The sequence below is a fragment of the Lycorma delicatula genome, chromosome 4, assembly GCF_047948215.1.
Source record: "Lycorma delicatula isolate Av1 chromosome 4, ASM4794821v1, whole genome shotgun sequence".
NCBI classification, from domain to species: domain Eukaryota; kingdom Metazoa; phylum Arthropoda; class Insecta; order Hemiptera; family Fulgoridae; genus Lycorma; species Lycorma delicatula.
The window spans coordinates 217381086-217403072 of NC_134458.1; the positions used below are offsets into that span (position 1 = coordinate 217381086).

Here is a 21987-nt window from a genome sequence, read left to right on the forward strand (position 1 = left end):
TGAAGACTTCCTGAAATTCTGGGATGGTAAATTAAGGGGTGAATTTGGTTGTTTCTTATAGTTTTTGACCTGAAAATATTGAAAAAATGAGTCCCAGAACTGTACCACCATTAGTTTTAAAGACACCTGATGTAAAACACAAAAATTGGGGGTAAAAATAACACGTTTTTGGATTAAACATAAGAAAACTATGTTAAATGGATAAATATTTTTTTTTTCAATTAGAAATGTTGAAAATTTAATTTTGAAAAGACTCATGTAAATTACTTAAGAAAAAATTAAATACAGGATGTTGAAATTTAACTATTAAAAACCAAAACTGACTGAATTGTTAAAAAAAATGTTAACCACATGAAATAACTAATTTTGTCTGTAGGTTGGAAAAACAGCTGATCATTTATTTACTACTTTTTTATCAGAATGAATTAATTAGTCTGCATAGGTAGGCAATATCAACTGATCAACAATTAACATTTTGAAACGGTGTTTGAATAATCTTGATGGTGGATTTTGTGTTGTATTAAGGAATCGGTAAGATTCTGTGTACAATTCAGAAAACGGTTTTTCAAAATTTGGTGAAATTTTCTTCAATACATAATGACAATGCTAATACGTATTCATTTGAAGAGTATGCGGACATGATATTAAATTACAGTAAAGTAAACTAGAATGGTTTGGCTGTAGTTCAAGAATATCATGATACTTATCCACATTGAAGAGCACCTGATTGCAAAACTTTTGAAGCTGAGGAGAGAGAGAAACCGGCAGTTTTAAACCAAAACAAGAAGATACTGGTCATCAACAAAATGCGAGAGACAGTAATAATGAACAAGCAATAATAAATGCTGTACAATTATGACCTACTACAAGCACCAGACAGGTATCACGTCATTTAAATATTTCAAAACCAAGCATATGGTGAGCATTTCAAGAGACACAGTTGTACCCATGCCATGTAACATGGGTACACGACTTATTACCGCAAAGTCATAAATGAAAGATATTCTTCGGATGGTAACTAGAAAATGGGTATGAAATCGCAATTTCTTTCATCGTATTCTGATAACTGATGAATCAAGCTTCACAAGAAATGGAATAGTAAATCTTTTTAACCCCCATATTTGGACATATGAAACCTCACATGAGACTGACAAGATATTTCCAGTATACATTTTCAATTAATGTATGGTTTGATGTTTTAGGTGATAATTTGACTGGTCCATTTTTCTTATCAAGGAGGCTTACAGGAGAAGTGTACTTAAACATTTTGGAAACAAACCTGTCCATCCTCTTGGAAGATATTTCTTATGAAAACACGTTAGAGATGTGGTCCATGCACGATGAGGCACCTCCTCATTTTTTCTAATAATGTTAAGGATCACTTAAATAATACATACAGTAGACAATGGGTAGGTCAAAACTAACCAATGGTATGACCATGACACCAACAGATTTTTTGTATGAGGTTGGATGAAGTCAATTGTTTATTCAAAATGAATTACCACACAAGAAGAACTAAGGAATCGCATAATAGAAGCTGCATAAACTATTACGAATATTCCTAATGTTATGAGATGCGCTATAAAGGAATCGTTGAGAAAAATCATGTATTGAACAAAATGAGGGCCACTTAGAGCAATCTTGAAGGTAATTAATAACGCCTTCACTAGTTTTTAATGTCATTTTTCCATTGTTTTCAAAGTTAAATTACATTTTATGTTAAAGCTGTTTCCAACCTATGGAGAAAATTAGTTACTTCATGCTATTAAAATTTTTTTCACAATTCAGTCAGTTTTTTGTAATAAAGTTAAATTTCAATATCCTGTATTCAATTTTTTCTTAAGTAATTTACATGAATCTTTTCCAAATTAAAATTTTAACATTTCTAAATGAAAAAAATACTACTTAATTAATCATTTAACAAATTTTTCTTACATTAAACCCAAAAATGTGTTATTTTTTACCCTTAATTTTTATGTTTTACATCAGATATCTTTAAAACTAATGAGGAACAGTTCTGGGGCTCATTTTTTCAATATTTTCAGGTCAAAAACTATAACAACTAAATTCGCCCCTTAATTTACCTTCCCAGAATTTCAGGAAGTCTTCATTTCACTGAGGGAACTGAAATTCAGATGAAATCTTTTGCTACCTGTAACTCATCAACGTTTAGATGAACCTTTTTTCCCAATTTTAGTTATAGAATCAGCTTCCGAGAGATTGCTGTATAGTTTTAAATCATCTTGTATGTGTAAAAAAAAAAAATACCTATTTTTAGTAAATATATATTACAAATAATATAATAAAAATATATATTATATAAAACAAATATGGCAGCACTGATAGCATATTAATAAAAATCACACAATAAACAAACAACTTCTTTTTATTTATTACTTCAGTCATTTCGTGAATCATTCTTACTATTTCACCACTGTTTTGGTGTGACTGCATTTCCACACCTCTTTTCCAATCCCAGTTGTTAAATGCTTAACCCACTGGGTTGGTCTAGTGGTTAACGCGTCTTCCCAAATCAGCTGATTTAGAAGTCGAGAGTTACAGCGTTGAAGTCCTAGTAAAGCCAGTTATTTTTACACGGATTTGAATACTAGATCGTGGATATCGGTGTTCTTTGGTGGTTGGGTTTCAATTAACCACACATCTCAGGTATGGTTGAACTGAGAATGTACAAGACTACACTCAAACATGAACTAAATTGGACAAAAACATCAAATTATTACTAATTTATTGCTTACCCTTAATTCCTGTAAGTAACAATGAACAGGATTAAATTCTATTACAGGAATGTTATTTCTTGATTGATCAAATAATGAATCATTATTTCTATGCTTTTGTTCCCAGTCAATGCCTTGTGTTCACCTTGGATTTTTAAGTGCATTTACATAAATTATTACATCATAAAAATGAAGTGGTGGACGGAATACTCTCTGAAATAAAAACCACACTATTAACTTATATTTTTTTTAATGATATACAAGTTTAATATTAATCAGTAGTAATGATAACAAATAAGTAGTAAATAATCATAAAAATATTCTGAAAAAATTAAGAAGACATACCTCTCTTTGCCATGGATGAACTGAAGATGGCAGGAATGAAAATGAAGCTGCATAAGAGCTCAGATCCGGATGGCATACTGTTGTCCAGATATTGGTTGAGGAGGCCCCAGCAACCATTCTTGGGGTCATGAATGAGATGTTGAGAGGGGACCAACATTCCAACCTCCTGGAAATCTTCACACTTACTCCTGATTAAGAAACCAAATGTCCTGGAAGGTTCAGTAGGTTATAGTCCAATTTGCATAACGAATAATTTATGCAAACTATTAGAGAGAATGATTGAGGCCAGGCTGAAAACACATATAGAAGAAAAAGGAGGGTTGTCCCAATGAGAGTATGAATTCCAGAATTCCAGTTGAGAACAACTACTAACGCAGTGAAGGAGGTAATGAGACTGGTGGACACCACGGCTGTGGGCACTTGGCAGACACGTTGCATTCCTGTGGTGATACTGGTTGATATACAAAATGCCTTTCTCTTTCAGTTGGGAAGCCATATTTATGGTGTTGAAGGAAGTTAATGTACCAGATTATTTAAGAAGCCTGATTCAAATATATTTGCAAGAGAGGGTCCTCATATAACACACTGGTAACAGTGAAATTAGATTTAGTCTCAAGCAGAGTCTCCCAAGGCTCAGTATTGGGTCCGGTTCTATGGAACCTCATGTTCGATGGAATTTTATGTCTGGAGTATCTGGAGGGTATGCATCCCACAGCTTTTGCAGACAACCTCGCACCTGTAGTTATGGTCGTATAAGTTACTACACGAGGTGGCTGCAGCGGCAAACAAGGCGTTAACAATGGTTAGTGACTGGATGAGGGCTACACGTCTACAGCTCTGATACTGGAAAACTACGATGATTCTAATGACTGGAAGAAGGAAAACAGATCCAATCCAGATCAGAACAGCAGAAGGACTGGTTCAGTCAGTAGAAAATGTAACATACCTCGGGATGTGGCTTGACCACAGGTGATCTTTCACATTTCACATGCAAGTCATACCAAGACTGAGGAAGTGGTTAAGAATTTAAACAGACTGAGAATGATGACAGGACCACAGTCATCTATTTGTAGATTATACGCACATGTTATGCATTCTGTGCTGCTATATGGAGTCATGATGTGGTATACAGCACTGAGAAGAGACCGAAATAGACAACATTTGGAAGAGGTACAGAGGAAAGTGGTGCTGAGCATAGCATGTGCTTATTGATCGGTGTCCACAGAGGCTTTATTTGTGGACACAGGTGTGCCTCCACTACAGCAAATGGCAAGAGAAAGACTTAAGATAGCTGAAGGGATAACCAAGGAGGACGCCTGTAGAGATTTAATAACAGAGTGGCAGAACAGATGGATGACAACGGGGAAAGGTGAATGGACTCAAGAGGTTAATTAAAGAGATAGGACTGTGGTTTGGGAGGGGGTTTGGTGAGCTGAATTTTTGGCTCGCTCAATTCCTGACTGGCCATGGTTCCTTCAGAACGTACCTCTTTGCGAGGCGCAGGGTAGAGCCCAGAATATCAATACTGTGGTGATAGAGGTACGGCGGAACATGTATTTTTCTCATGTATCCAATGACAGAAAGAAAGACAAGAATGTACCATTATAACTGGCAGGATAGACCCTAACAATGTGATTGCTGTGATGCTAATTGAAGTGAATAAATTTGTGGTGGTGTTCGGTTTTCTCTACAAGGTGCTGCAGCGAAAGGAAAGGGATGCGTTGAGGAACTTAAGGAGCTAGTGGAGTAACATTAGAGTCCTGAGTCCCGGTGGCTGGGACTCAATTTTATATCTCATCACCATAGCCCATCTGCTTGTGCAAATGGGCGATGGTGATGTGGCACGGAAACTCTTGAACCCCCGAGCTCAAAGGCATCCCCAGAGTCACGCTACGCTTAATTGCTGATTTGACCTTGGGTGGGGAGAAACGGTCCCCCCGATCGTTTGTTAGGAGTTTATTGGTAGGGTGTGGGCACACATAGGCTCTAACTAATAACATCTAGCTGAAACCATGCAAGTCTGACACTCCCCCACTTGTGGAGATACATAAATGGTATTTCTACGACCAAAAAAAAAAAAAAAAATCATCTGATACATTAAAAAAACCCAGTTTACCTTTTTTGTAACTTCCAAAATGTTCCATGAATCTGGTTTTAAAGGATCTATTAGTCTTACCAGTATAAATATGGTCACAATCACTACATTCAATCTTATAAATACCACTCAAATTGTAAACATCAGAAGTATTATTACGTTTATTACTTATTAGGTGTTTTATTATGTGGGTTATTCGTCTGGTGTAAAAAAAATTAACATAAAATAAACGAATAAGTAATATGATGTTATGTATTACGAGTTTATGATGTTTTTTGAAATATATATATATATATATATATAAAATGTAGCTGATGAGGCGAATTAAGTTCACGAAAGTGCTTCTGTTTATATAATGAGATAAGGTAAGTCATCCTATTTAAATTGCTCTGTACTTGGGTTGATGTATTAAACATAAATTAATCTGTATTGGTACAGAGTATGGTTATTAAAAAAAAATTATATATATATATATATATGAGGTTTTAGTAGCTCAGATCAAGGCAATAGGGATTATGAGAAATTATGTTGGCAGCACTGTAACCTCTACCTGAAAAATTTGTGGAGCATCAGTCTCCATATTGTTGTTGAGGTGTAGTTCTTTGTTTACTATGTTTTCTATTCCAGAAAAAGCAGATGTTTTGTGGCATGCATAACTGAAGTCAAAAATTTTAATGCATTTTAGTGCATTTTGACATAAATATGAAAAGGGGCCACCATATGAAAACTGTATGTGGGGTTTGTTCGATCAGAAACAGGAACTGTTTTCTAACAGAAATTGTTTGAAAGAACCATTATCAGAAGAAAATGTGGGATGAATCAGACATGTTACCAATTCCAAAAACAATAACTTGTAAGGTTTTACTTAAGTAAAAGGTTTAATTTTATGGATATAACATTCAGCCAGTGCGAGAAATAAAACCTGTATTAATAAAGAATGATATTAATTATGCTTTTAATTTTATGTTAGAATTTTAACAATGAACTGAAATGTTTTTCTGTATCAGAAAGACATTTCCAGTTCATTGTTAAAATTCTAGACAAAATTAGTGAAAATGAATAAATCTTAAATTAGGTAGGAAAATAGCCACTCTACCGTGTACTACACATCTCTCACTAAAGTATCCCCTGAGTGCGATTGGGTCATGTCGCCGAAGATGAGTTTCCTGGAAACACATGACAATCGGACCATGCACCTGCGCCAGTACTCCAATATCTTCAATGCGGGACTAAACACCCCTAACATTCCACTGAATAATGTTCATAAAATTAAAATAAAATAAAAAATATAATAATAATTAATATACTCAGGAAACCATATAGAATTCAGTTGTACGTGATTCTATTTTTCTTTTTCGTGTTCTTCAACTTAGATAACTCCGACGCCTTTGGGTCGGGAGGTTCCTCAACCATATCCTCCAGTATATGGGGTGACGGCGGAGGAGATTTATGAGAACTGGATGTCGCTACTGACATCCCAGAGAGAGTGGTCATGTGGGTTACTTTGGGAACCTTGTTAGTTGGCTTACAGCCAGCTGTGGTAGCCTCTGCCCGTACCGGCAGCACTTTGGGAGCAGGAACTTCTGTATGGACCACACTATTGGATTCAGTTACTGTGACGCAGGACTTTTCACTCATCCTTGTCAGCCCCGAAATAGTGGCCATAAGCAAAGTAACCTGTTCAGAAAGCATCTGAACGAGTTTCTTAAGTTCGGTGCAGGATCTGCACTGTGGAGTATGAACAGGTGAAGTAGTTGCTTTGGTGCAGCAGTGGCGAAGGACACATCAGGTTGTACGAGGTTCCGTGAGTTAACTATCTTCCTATACTCCCTGCGTGCAGCCGGAAAATATAGTTTCTGCTCAGTACAGATCTTGAGAATGGCTTTCTCTTCCTTAAGGTTGGGCAATCTTGGGAGCAGGCCGTATGTGAACCATTGCAGATTGCACATTTTTCACTTTCCTTGCAGTTAGTGTCACTGTGGCCTTTGATAGCACATCGAGCACAGATCTCCGACCTCGAGCAAGATGTTGTAGTATGTACATTTGGTACATTTGGATGTTGTAGTATAGTACCTTTGGCACCTGAAACACCGCCGTGGGTTGGGAATGAACTGGCGTACCCGAACGGAGAGGTAACCCACCTTAATCCTCTCTCAGGAAGACTGAAGTCAGTACAAGGGACGGCGTTGGTTCTTCTGCCCGTTCTGCCGTTTCATCATACGTTTCACCTCTACAACACCTAGTACTAAGTTCATCAGCAATTTACCTCAAATTCATTTCCAGAAGGTCACAACAAAAAATCACCCCTCGGCTGGTATTTAGGGTCTTGTGGCATGTCGTACTTACGACTATGCCGCACATATTGGTCAGACGTAACAAAGACCGACTCTGCTCATCGTTATATGTCTCCACCAGAATTGTCCCATCACGTCATTTTCTAATGTTCCTTTTTTCATCGGCTGTAGCAAAATTATCCTCATCAGACGAAGCTGACCGAGGCCTTTTCACCAGACTTAAAATGGTGTTTTTTTCAGATGGACCACCAACCATCATAGAATTTGCTGTAGGAACTGAAATTTTGGTCCCACAAGAACCGGCGATATAATAAACCACTCCAGCAGAGCGTACGCGTACTGGAGCTAGAGCTAAATACAACTGGGTTTGCTCCGGTGCCCAGAGGACATCGTTCAAGACTCACTACGTATAGCCATTCACCCATCGGCACGATAGTTCCCACTTTGGGTTACGGTTGCATTTCGTACGATGTTGCAACACCACCAAGTGTAAGTGAAAGAGAAAACTGTGTTGGATGTTGTGTAGTCGAGTAAATATATATGTTGTAATTCATGTAGTATACCTGGTGTAGTATACGTGTATAATGAAAAGTATTCTACAGTTAGTGTAGAATGTGTAGTGGGAAGAAAAGCTGCAGAGGCTAGGCCTGTGGGGACGCCAACCCCCAAAGTCTTAAAGAATAAGACTTCCCTTTGGGGGAAAACTGCCCTCAAAGAACTGTATACCATACTTTCTGGAGATACTGACCCTAAACTTTTAACAACTAATTGTCCTATATACATTTTGTTAAAAATTTCCACAAAACAGGCTTATGTATTCAAAAGTAATTAAGCTTCAAACATGCCAACATACGTACATATGTATGGGTGAACATTACCCGTCACTTTTTTTTTTTTGTTTTTTGGGGTCCTTTGGTCATGAAACGTTGAGAAACACAAAAAACCCATACTCCGTGTTTTTGAGTGATTACCATACTTTGCTTTCTACAGCATAGCTCTAGAGCTATGCTCTAGAAAATAAAAATTGAGAATCAAAGCTTGCCTCTACTAAAACTTCATTTTTATATATTTTACTATTAAACTAAATTTTAAATCAAATTTACTTATTCAGACACAACAGAATCCATGACATTTTGAAGAACGTGGATGAGGACATTAATTTTATTTTAATTAAAACATTTAGAAACAAATGTAATTAAAATACCAAATTCATACCAGGAATAAAACTCATGTTCTACTGTTTATCAGGGATTGCCTTGACCAACAGCTATTACAGAAATATTATCATCCACTTAAACCAAATTTATAATTTTTTTCAAATTAAATGTAAGGAAACAGATCTTAATATTCCATACCATAATGTTCCATATTTGAACTATTAATGTTTCACTATAAATTTAAAATTACAGTTCTAAACCAAATTAATAATAAATACCTTGAATTCTTCAGAATTCTCAGTCAATAAAAGTTGAGTTTCCAATATACTCAATGATTCTTTAGCCAGTTTAGCAACATGGAATAATATTGGTAGTGTAGGAGCATCTCTAGTCCATACAATTCCAGTTTTATCATATGATGTTGCAATTAATAAACCAGGTAATGAATTATTATCACGGCCAGTTCTAAATGATTGTTCGATCTCTGTTATGTCATCACCTGAAATGAATTATACATATTATATTTCGAGTTGTTTAACATTTACAAAGACATAAAAATAATGGGATATGTAGGGATTATTTAAAAAAAATAATAGTTTTTTAAAATAAGACATAAGAAAAATAGTCTGAAACTATGCTAAAATTTTGATTTCTCATTAAAAAAAAAATATATATATATCAATATTTACAAAGCTATAATAATCAGTGGTACTTTATAGTCCAGAAATAAAAAACGTATAAAAGAAAACAGATAATAAGAGTGTATAAAGGCAGGCTACCTCCACTTAAAACTTAGTAATTTCCCTGGTGATTTCATACATCTTGCCAGTTTGTAACATCATCTTTACATTCTACGTAATCTGAGATAGTGTCGCCTTACAGGAACTAAGATGGTCAGAACAGAGCAAATTAGACAAGAAGGAGTTTACTCTCTTATACAGTGGCTAAGACACAAGAGTGGGGAGAAACAAAGTTGGATTTATGATGTGTGGTGCGTGGGCAGAGAGATAGCATGCTTGGCTGGAATCCAATCAATAACAGACTATGTACAATAAGACTAAAAGGAAAGTTCAGAAACATCTCACTAATATCAGCATATGCTCCAACAGAAGATCATCCTGATGAAGAGAAGGATAACTTCCATGATATTCTAGCTAGAGAATGCGGAACGTTATTAAAGTACGATGCCGTTGTGCTACTTGGTGATTTTAAAGTAACTATCAGAAAAGAAGGCTTCGCAAGACAGGTAGCTGGCAAAAATACCCTTCATGAGATAACAAGTGACAGTGGAAGGAGATTGATATAGCGTGCACTGGAAAATAACATGATTATTAAAAGTATCTTCTTCCCACACAAAGCAATTCACAAGGTAACACTGATATCTCCACAGATGAATGTTCTGAATCAGATTGATCATGAAATTATATAAAGAAGACATGCATCATCCATTATTGATGGATGATCAATATACGGTCTGAATTGTGACTGACCATTTTATGGTGAGAACATGCACGAGAGAAAAATTGCCACATGTGTTAATTGCAGGGGCAGAGAAAAGGAGGAAATGGAATGTGGAAAAGCTGAAGAGTAATGAAAATGTAAAAGTATTTGAGGAAAGTATGGTGAGGGGGCTACCTCCTTACCTTTGTGTGGTATCGGTTGATAAAAATATCGATAAGGACTGGGAAGCATGAAGAATTGCATGATACAGGTCCTGGAGGATGAATTGAGAGAGAGGAAGGGGAAGGGGAAGAGGAACAGCAAATAGTTCGACATAGAATGCAGAGAGGCAATAAACACGAAGAACGAAGCAAAAGGAGTTATGTTGTGGAGGGATACAGGGCAAAGGAGAGAAATCTATAAAGATTTAAGAAGAGTTGCTAGTGACACCTGCAGAAGGAAAAAATGAGAGTGGCAGCAAAAGTGTATCAAAATCATAGAAGAGTGGCTATCCAAAATAATAGTGAAGAGATGTATAGGAGGATTAAGGCATTGGAGAGGGGTTAGCAAGCTAGACTTAATCTGTGTAAAGATGGGAATGAACAGGTGATGGGGTGAAGAGGATAGGATATTGGAAAGATGGGCTGAAGTTTATGAAGAAAATTCACTTCAACAATGAAGTGGAAGCGCCGCATGAAACAGATATTACAGGGTCGGTAGAGATGTTTGTAGAATCTCCTAGTGATCGGGAGGTTAAAAAAGTAATAGCGAGCTTGAGATATAATAAAGTGACTCCATTCCAGCAGAAATCATCAATTATGAAAGTCAGTGACTGATGCAGTCAATATAGAAACTTGTGACTTGGATATGGAGATAAGAAAAGTTGCAGAATGATTGGAAAATGGAAATTATTTGTCTCATTTTTAAAAAAGGAGACATATTAAACTGCGATTGCTACAAAGATATAATACTGATATAACACTGTATATAAGATATTCTCCTCTGCTTTTGCAAAGATTGACGATCTATACTGATGAAATAATAAGTAATCAAAATGTGGCTTCACACACAAAACAGAGGAACCATGGACGAAATTCAAATATTCGTTATACTGACAGTTGATGGAGAGATGCTACGAGTACAATGTTGACCTGCTTTGCATATTTGTTGATTTTCAGCAAACTTTTAGTGTCTGTAAAAAATACTTGCCAGAGCTAATGCTCAAAAATGGGATACCAAATAAAATAAATAAAGCTTGTTATGATGACGAAGGTAAATTCCATGGCTTGTGTAAAGGTAGGAAATAAAGTGAATAGATCTTTTGAAGTGAACAATGGAGTGAGACAGGGTGATGCACTGACTCAGACTACAGTAATTTTCAACCTGGCTATTGATAAGGTTTTAAAAACTCTGCAAGTGGATGGGAATGTTTTCCATAAAATGAAACAGGTGTGTGTTTATGCCAATGATCTCTCCTCAAGAAATGTTCAGACCGAAATAAAAATGTTTAGGATTTGCAGGATGAGGGAAAGGCAGTGGGTCTGGAAATTAATATTTAAAAGACAAAATATTTTAAAATTGTGAAAAAGGAAGGTAGAAGACTAATTGTAGATAAGACTAAAAGGTAGAGAGATATTGTATGACAATGTGACACTTGAAGCAGTAAAGGAGTTTAAATATTTAGTAAGTAACCTAAATAACGAGAATAGGTTACAGGTTGAAATAGAAAGCCGGATAGCAGCTGGAATAAATCGTATTTTACCAACCTGAAACTCTTCAGGTCAAAGTTTGCAACACGCAATAACTAACTGAGCACATTTTGTAGCACTTAACTAACTTTTAGCTAACTGGATGTTAACTAAAAAGGTGAGACATCCCTACGGATTTTTGAAAGATAGATCATAAGAAGAATTGTGGGACCTGTAAGAACTGAGGACAGGTGGTGAATAAGGAATAATGAAGATATAACCTGCTATATTGATGAAAGGGATTTAGTGCAAGACATCAAGGCGCACAGGATAAGATGGTTGGGATGTGTGGCAAGGATGGAGAGTGATAGAATGCTTAATGCCGTTCTCAGAGGGGAAATGTTCAAAACAAGAAGACAAGGAAGACCTAGAAGAAGATGAATGGAGGATGTAGAGTGATCTGTGAATCCTGGGTGTCAGCAGTGGTGGATAGAAGTAAAAGACAGGGATATTTGGAGGCATATCATACGGGAGTTCAAGATTCACAATGGACTGTAGCGCCAGAGAAAGAAGAAGTACATTAAGGGTATTTACAACCAATGAATGAGGATGGAGTGTAGAAAAGAAAAAATGATTTGGTAATGAACAACATATAAAGAACCACAATAAAGATATGAAAAATAAGTTATTGAAACATAGAAAGAAACTGAAAGCATGACTAGAAGGTAAAAAGATCAGAGAGAGGCAGAAACTAATGTAGCGTGAAGGGACAAGGAAATATTTATGGGCTGCAGTGATACAACAGATAAGAACTTTGACTACGTAGAAATAATAAAGTCTCTTAAAATTATTTGAAAAACTTAGGTACACAAAATGCTGATTTTAAATATCAGTAAAAACAAAAGTTTGATACAATGTGCAAGTAGTTTTTTACAGAACTTAGTTTAGGAGGCATAAGAAAGGAGAGCAAAGAAGTTTTTGAACATTTTTGCTTTGGACAGTATACAGGCTTGTAAGAAATGCATCTAATTAATTAATCCTGGCTCCTGTAGCGGAAGACACCTGCTTTGTGACAATCCTGGTTGCCATACCATCCCCTTTGTTCCTAACCCTGATGGGCTTTACCAGAGGTCATCTTCTTTTAGACCCTATAAACTTGAAAACAAAACACAGGTTGGCCTCTGTCAGGATGCCACCAATGCAAATGTCTTGGGTTATAAAGGAATTTAATAAAGAAAAAAAAGTAATACACTAAAACTTTATTTTTTAATATATATATATTGATATCAGTAAAAAATAAGTTTATATATGCAGTCTATTTAAAAACTATCTGGCACACTTTTATTCTGAAAAGTGTTTGAATGGAAGAGGTAAAGCTTAGTAAAATGCAGTACTAGTACTGAACATTTTTTTTTTTTTTTTTGGAATGTCATAATAGTGTCATCAGTTGTGTATGCTAGATTAACAGATAACAAATAGTGATCCTAGTTTCCTTAAGACCACAATAACTAAAATATATACAGATACAGCTAAGAAACCAAAAAGCTCAATCATCGCAATGGAAGTCACCATCATCCCTTGGGGTGAAGATAACAACACAGGTGAAAGTGATGCCGACTGCTTTTTTAAGTACTGAATCATGAATACCCACCAGAAGAGCAAACTATCAATGAACAGTACATCTGGGGGTTCTGTGTCATCTTCATGATGCAGTTTGGTGCAAAAATCCTGCTCTGTGGAAATCACGCAAGTGCAGCTGCATCACAATAACAAATCTGTCTGTTCATTTTATCTAATCCAGGATAAAATTCCATATGTTCATCAATCATCAGATCTCCTTATTCATCAGATTTGTGGCTGTTCTCTAGCTGAAAGTGCCAATGAAAAGATTCTGACTTGACAACCAGAAAAGGATGTGTGATGAATGCAGCTGTACAACTGGTAGCTAATCCAAAAGAGAATAATGAAAAGTTTCCAGTAATAGAAGAACCACAGGTTAAGTGAATAAAATCACAAAGGGACTAGACTACTTTGAAAGAGACTAGGATTAGAAGTCACTATACTTTATATTTTTATCATGGTCTATGGTCAGATACATTTTAACAAACATTGTATGTATTATACACTTTTTTTCAATAGCCAACCTGGCAAACTACCAAAAAGGTTTTGGCATAGATGTGAAAGATTTTCTCTTCTTTTTGTATAATTTGAACTATTCATTTTAGTATTCTTTATTTAATTATTCTTTAATAAATAAATCCATGTTTATTGCTAGTAATTTTTTTTTACATAATTTAATACAATTATTTAATGAGCTGTTTTAAAATAAATTTACTACTTCAAATAAGAGTTAGGAAACATAACTTCCTTGGTCTTTTCAAAGTTTATAGTACTAAACAATGATTAAGAAAGAAAGGAAAACTGTAATAACATGAATGAAACCATTAGATAAGGTGACAGAATATTATTTCCTTAACAGATAAGAATAGAAGAAATTCTTGAGCAGTTCTATGCAAGAAGACAGACTTTTTGTTATTTTATTTTTTATAATTTTTTTAAATTTAATATTAAAATATATTTTGTGTTTATAAAAAAAATTAAATTATTTTAACCATAATTTGATGAAGTAATTAAAAATGAGTAGACCATACACACAAGTCAACATAATCTCATTACATTTGTTGTTGACCTTAAATTGAGCATAACTGAAGGACAACTCAACCAATCTTCATAAAATTCACAACTTCAGATCACTACTAACTACAACATATCTGAATTTCAATGAAATTGATCTAGTAGTTTTGAAGCTTTTTGAGCCACATATTTAATATATAGGCATATATATATATATATACATAAAGTGATGGTATAACTTTTGATCACATGATGGGATTAGGGATATAAAATGTAATTTTATAAGGGCATTACATTTTAAGTGAATAGCATTTTCACACTCCTCAAACCTCAAAATGTAAAGAAAATTCAATTTCATCCCCTAATCCCACTGTGTGACCGAAAGTACTGTAGTTTTCTTTGAAAAGTCAGTTAAAAAAAAATCAAACACAAAACTCATTCAAAAACAACATGAAATATTTTTATTTATTTATTTTAAGTGGCATGGACTGATAAAGGCATTATTTAGTGCCCTTAGCAGTTCATTATTTTAAAACAAAATATTAACAGCATTCTAATATTAAACACAGTAAAATGTGATAATACACCCCCTCATTGTTTTAACTTTTATGATCAATGGGGCCCCAATTTATAATCTATGACTTGGGTAGTTGACTTTTATTCTTATTTCACACCATTTAATTTGCAGAATGCTATTCCTGAAGGCATTTAAATAATTGTATAACCATCAGATTATAAGATGACAGTTTTTGTCAGTTGTTCTGTCTTATTCAGGACCAACATGAAAAACGATAACTGGTACTAAACATAAACATTTATGGTAACTAAAATCAATGAAATAAATACACTGTAATATTTGGTACTTACGAGTAAGTTCTTGATTGAAATTAATAATAATAGGTTCAAGACACCAGTTTCTATTAGCTAATATATTTAACATGCGTAGGAATGCTGTCTGTGGTTGCAATACTATAGTAAAAGGTTCAGGAGATACAAATAGCGAGGCTACAATTAATTCAAGAGGAACATCTGGAAATAATTCATCATCTATCATATGAGCTCTTAACCATCTTTTAACCAAACAAACAGTGGGACCATAACTCAGAAACTGCAAACTTAACTTGTTGACAATTTAACATAAATAAATAAAGAGTAAAATGCCATAAACATTATGGCAAAAGTAAAAATATGTTAAAAAATAAATTGAATTTAATATGTCTAATAGTCCTGTAAATATATTTCAGAACTTATGTACTTCAATATTTGCCATCCATGTTCTGATACATACTTTATTCATATAACAATCTTTAGCCTGAGGGATTTTAGTACATCTTACAAATTAACTATGCTACAGACCAACATCTCAACCTGGAGATTGCAAAATTAGCCTACAGCTTTACATGTAAACAATCATTTTATGAGAAATGATTTTATTAAAAAAATAAATAAAAGGAAATCAAAAAATTTATTATAAACAATTTACTTATATTTGTAAGTAAACATATAAAGAAAATAAATTAATGACATGGTTGTGTTTATTTTTCATTTAAAAGTTTCTTCATATGTGGATCTGTGTAACACACAAAACCAAATTGTTTTCAAGTAATAAAAGATAATTTATATATTTAGTTTTTAGTGCAATCATAGACAAAAATCCTTTTTCACTGAGGTAAGACGTAGCGGAAGGGTTAAATTAATACATTACTTCTGTTCCTAAATTTCCTTATTCACTATGACAAGCAAGCCAAAATATATCTAAACATTCAGATGTGAATTGTAGTTATAACATTTTATTGGCAGACATTTCTATGAACTGGTTATGAATCCCAACTGGCAATTTAGCAGCTGCAACATTTTCACTAAATGGATTCAGTACCCATCTCTTTGAGAAATATTTTTTATCTTCTGGGAAATACTCTTTTAGTTCATGAAAATGCATCTTATCTTCATGCTACCCAAACTGTGGTGAATAATAAAGTCTTCTTCATCCAAATTTTTCTCAATGTAATTGGAAGAGAGTGGAAACATACATAATTTTTCCTTTGAAAATGAATAATCCAGATATCAAGATTCTTAATGAAAGCATGAACTTTGTCTGTCAATAATAAAAAGTTTTTATCATGTCCTTGTAAATTGACATTCAAGTTGTTTACATGCGAAAATACATCAGCTAGGTAAGCCAACAGCAACATATACTCATTATTCTGTAAAAAGATTTAGAAGGGCACGTGTTTATTCTGGAAAATATTATTAATTCATCTCACAATTGCAATAACTGGGTTAGCATTTTCTCCCACGATAATGATTACCATTTGATTTCTGTACAGAAAAGAAGAGATTTTTTTTGCCCATTTCATCACATAGTTTAGCAAACAGCCTATTCTGTAATGGTTAACTTATAATAAAATTCAACCATTTGTAAAAATGGTAAATGTAAAAATCAACCATTTTTACAGCTTAACAAAAAATTTGTTTGAGATTTTCTGGCATATTTTTTGAGGCAAGAGCATGTCTGTGAAAGAAGCATTGCATCCATTCCACCCTAGGTATAACATGTTCTTTAATTCTTTTAGAAATTCACTGTTCTTTCCTGTTATCACCTTTACACCATCACTATACATACAATACTGCAACACATTTTGTCCATGTTACAGTTTTTAGTAGCTTCATTAAAACAATATTGTCCTATTGCATGAGCACGTACTGATTTCCAAAACTATGTTCTTTAAGTGATATGTCCCTATTGCATTCATATCTCACAAAACATAAGAATTGAGAAATGTTTGCCACATCTGTTGATTCATCAAATTGAATACTAAAAAATTCACTTGCTGAATTTTCTGATCTTGAACATCAGCAACCATTTCATTAATTCACCTTGATACCGTGTCGTTAGAAAGCGGAATTTTTTCAATTTTTTGCACCTTCCATGCCTATAAAAAAACACTGACCATATCAATTGAGCAGGCAATATGGAGTTTTCTGTGATTTTATTGGGTAAGGACAGCTTAGCTACTCTTAATGCTATGAGATAAGATGTTTCAAGTGTACTTTTAATAGTACGGCTTGATTTATAAATAGAAGTTTGTTGATTTCCCAAAATATGTAATTTCTTTTGAAAAATTCCAAGGGTTTACTTTTATGATCAGGATATTTAGTTTCCAAGTGTCAAATTAATTTTGATAGCTTCATGCTTTCATGGAAAGGACTTGAAAGCAAACAACACACTGTGGCGAACCACAATTTAAATAACTGTCGTACAATCTTTTCTTTTTACCAACTGATTCAATAGATGTAGATGGTTCACTTTGTTTTTTTACAAATTTATGCATTTTACATAAAAATCTAACTGAAAAACAAAAAAAAATAACAAAGTTACACCGTTTAATTATTTACTAAAAATTCAAGACTTAGATTATTATTTTCAATGAAACTATGTTTTAAAAAACTTAAATAAAGGCACCATGCATGCTTTGCATTCAAAATTAAATCTCTTCTGCCTCTTTTATACTGCTAGGAGCAAGACGTGTTCAAACATGATGCTTTAATACTGAATATTGTGCAAGCAGACTAAATCACAAGGAGCACATATACATCAAGTTGGAATCTGTAAATTGCTCATGTTTATAAACTTCATAGATGCATGTTCATACCTGTTGCTATCAATGCAGCTAAATAGTTTTAACGTGGTTTCATTGGTTTGGTGTTGGGGGGGGAGTCATGAGATATTCATTATATATGTATTTTTTACTTTTTGGGAGTCATGGAGCTAAAGAGGTTGAGAAACACTGCTATAGACTGTAAGCATTTCATTTAACTTGAACTTTACGTATTGTACTTTAAGACAGGCATGGACAATCATTTACAATTTAGGAACCAAATGATCATTGTCTGCGAGTCAAGAACTGGACCAAGTTATTAAATAAAACAAATTAATATATTAAGTAAATTAAAACAGTTGCTACTGCAATATTTCATTTTTAATTTATTTATTATATAATACTTTGGTATAAAGCTCTACATAATTTTATAATATAATGAATGATACAAAAATGTAATATGAAGGAAACTGGTCTTGTACTTGAACTATGAGACTATCAATATTGATGTTAATATTACTTAAGGAAAATCACATATAATTTTCAAGGTTTTCACCTGTGATTGTCTAAATATTTAATTAATTGAATTTACAATTTCATTCTTGGAAAAAGTGTTCATACATATAAATGTGCTGCCAAAAAGACTAATTAATGATTTTTATTAAAAGGTGTATAAATTTGTATATTTCCCCCCCCACCACTTAATAAATTCATAAAAATCCATAGTTAAATAGTGATTTTAGTATTAAATCTACCTAAAGCTCCCTAACATTAAATCTGTAGGTTTTCTGGCACATTACTTACTTCAGCATCCATCAGACGAGCAAACATAGTGTACGTGAAGTCTTTATTTTGGAAGTCAGCCAACCTTGAATCATCTTCAGTTCATCTCTCCATAACAATAAGGGATATTTTTATTAGTTGCTAAAGTACGAAAATGATAATTTTTAGCTCTTTTCTGACTCTCCAACAATCTTAGTTTATTACAAAATGTTTTGACATGTCCATGCAACTCATGAACCGGTTATCCTTGTTTTTGCAAAACAAGGATAATTATTACATCAATTATCCTTGTTGGTAAAGAACTGAACTTAAGATTCACATCATTTAGGTATCCGATGACATATAAAAGGAATGTTAAATCACACACTCCACTCAGTACCTTTTATTTGATTGTGTTTCTTTTTATATCCATAAAATTTGCAATGTCTTGTCACAGATCACAAAATCATTTTAACATTTTACTTTTACTCAACCATATTTACATTTACACTTCACAATACGAAAATAGGCCTGCCAAATACTCCTTGAATTGGGAGTAATTATTAAGTGCACATGACTAAATATAGATAATACTGGCTACCCACCGGGTTGGTCTAGTGGTGAACGCGTCTTCCCAAATCAGCTGATTTGGAAGTCGAGAGTTCCAGTGTTCAAGTCCTAGTAAAGCCAGATATTTTTACACGGATTTGAATACTAGATCGTGGATACCGGTGTTCTTTGGTGGTTGGGTTTCAATTAATCACACATCTCAGGAACGGTCGAACTGAGAATGTACAAGACTACACTTCATTTACACTCATACATATCATCCTCTGAAGTATTATCTAAACGGTAGTTACCGGAGGCTAAACAGGAAAAAAAGATAAGAACATAATACTGGCTACTACAATTTCCTTAAGATTTGTGAATTTAATCGATTTTGCAAACAAATTTTGTTGGTAGATAACGCAATGAAAATTGTTAAATTTTCTGTATGGATCTGTAGTTCTGTTACTCTTTTATGAACTACTCCAATAAATCTCTTCTATGCAATAATTATTACAGAGGCTCCATAAGTATATATCCTAGAGAGTAAACTCAATTTATGCACAAATCTTGCTCAGACTGTTTCAAATGTAGAAGGGCAGTTTGGAAAGTAACCTCCATTGTAACATAGTCCTAGTAGTAATTGTTAGTGGTGCCGCTATTGACACATCACCGTACTCTCTAAATCCGTGTACTTCCAGCTGTGTTTGGAAACTCCAAGTGAAGGAATCAATTGATATGAATAAAAATTTCCAAGACATGAAAGCAACACTACGTTGATAATGTGGTGCTTTCTGTCATACAGGATTGTAATTAATAATACAATCCTTAGTCCCTGCCTCTTTCATGTAACTGTACCAGCTTAAATCTTGAATAATATCCAATGTGTTCCTTGGAGCTTTTCTCATTCAACTGCTTAAGCAAATTACCAAGGGATGGCCAAAGGCTAATCAGCCAATAAATGTTAATCTTACTAAGTTCCTTCTGTTTAGAAGCTCCCTAACTAGAGCTGTCTTCCAGCAATCTGGAAAGCAGCCACAACTGAGGTATCCCTGAACAATCTGCCATCTGGTTCCATGATGATAGTGATAATACAATTAGCTGAAACTTAATTTTTTTATACTACTAACTAAAAGCTAGTTTTAGTATTTGGACAGATGCATTGGACACTGAATTGGTGACCTAATAAAGCCATATTTACAATTTAAACTATTTGCATTATAACCAAGTATAGGTGGTTTTAAATTTTACTTAATTTAAAAATGGTTGCTAATCCTAAATCACTATAAATTTACAGAAACAGACACCAGGATTATGCCATTAAATGACTCAGAGGTGATGGAACAATGCTTCTTAACCAATTATTAAAAAAAAACTAGACAATTTCTGATTTGTTTTGAGATGAGACTTGCACATAAAAAGCTTTCTGTCATGAAATACAAAAATTAATTTAAATGGGAGAACATTTAAGTGAGAAATTAAAAAAATAACATCTCTCTCATTGGCTTTCGATGAAGCAAGCAAAATGCATTTTTTGAAGCAGAAAAAATTTAAAACTGCTAATGGAACTTATATTTTTTTTTTGCATTCATTGTTGTAAAAAATAAGTTTTATTATATCTGTAATATCAAATTATAAGAAATCTACCATAACAACCAAAAATGTAGCTGATGTAGTAAGTAATCTGATATTTTTTATATAGATAATATATCCATAGATTAAAACTAGAAAAAATTTTATTCTTTAGATAATTATGAAAACATATTAAAATAAGGAATGTATCTTGTACGTTGTTAGGGAGGAGCCATTTGATCAGGGAAATACAAGATATTAAGAGACACATGAAAGAGTTAATTAGTTTAATTTATTTATGAATAACAGGCAAGGGCCCTTAGAGATAAGTTAATTGCTTATGTTATAACCTGATACTTTTACAACAACAAAAACAATTCATGGCATTTACTATCATGAAAATGAAAGGAATAAGTATACCAATAACAAAAGCCACACTTAATAAACTGGTTAATAAATCAACCAAAACAATGGAGCTTTCTTTTGTAGATAACTGACTGCTACTCTGCTGGCACTATAGGTTAATGATAACAAAGTTACTGTGTTAAAAAAAAAACCTGCTTAAATATATTTTAAAATCAAAATAACCTTAATGTGTATATAAAACATAGTAATTTTATCAAAATAGCTGTTAAAAAAAAAAAAAGATAAAAAAATCAAAACAAATTTTATAGAATTAATTCAACAATTCAGAATGACGGTAGAAACCAAGGACATGATCTCACCAAGCTGCAAGACAGTCTAAAATGTCAAATAAAAAGAACGCAGAGTAATCCATAAAGGAGAGAGACTTCAGTACAACTTTTAGTAATTAATACATAGACCTTGAAAGATAGTTCTTACTTCATTGTTAAATCCTAACTCTGGTTGGGAATCAAACCCAGGACCTCTGTTTTGTAATCAGAGATGAACTAACAGAGCTATTGAGGTAACTGGTCTGACTAATCTTGATTATGTTTATCCAGTAGAATAAAAAATCCTAGTAAATATCTTTAAAGTAAAATTTTGCGATTTTAGGTTTAGTGTATATTTTTTGATCTGTTGTAATAATGTTGACGAATACACAATAAAATGATATAACTAGGAACACATATAAATCAATAAAAAATAAGTTATTAAA

The 21987-nt window shown here is 33.6% G+C and overlaps 1 pseudogene; it reads right to left on the minus strand.

The window, feature by feature from the left end:
- Positions 1-21987, minus strand: part of LOC142322804 (nucleolar protein 6-like) — a 110697-nt pseudogene that overhangs the window by 47576 nt on the left and 41134 nt on the right.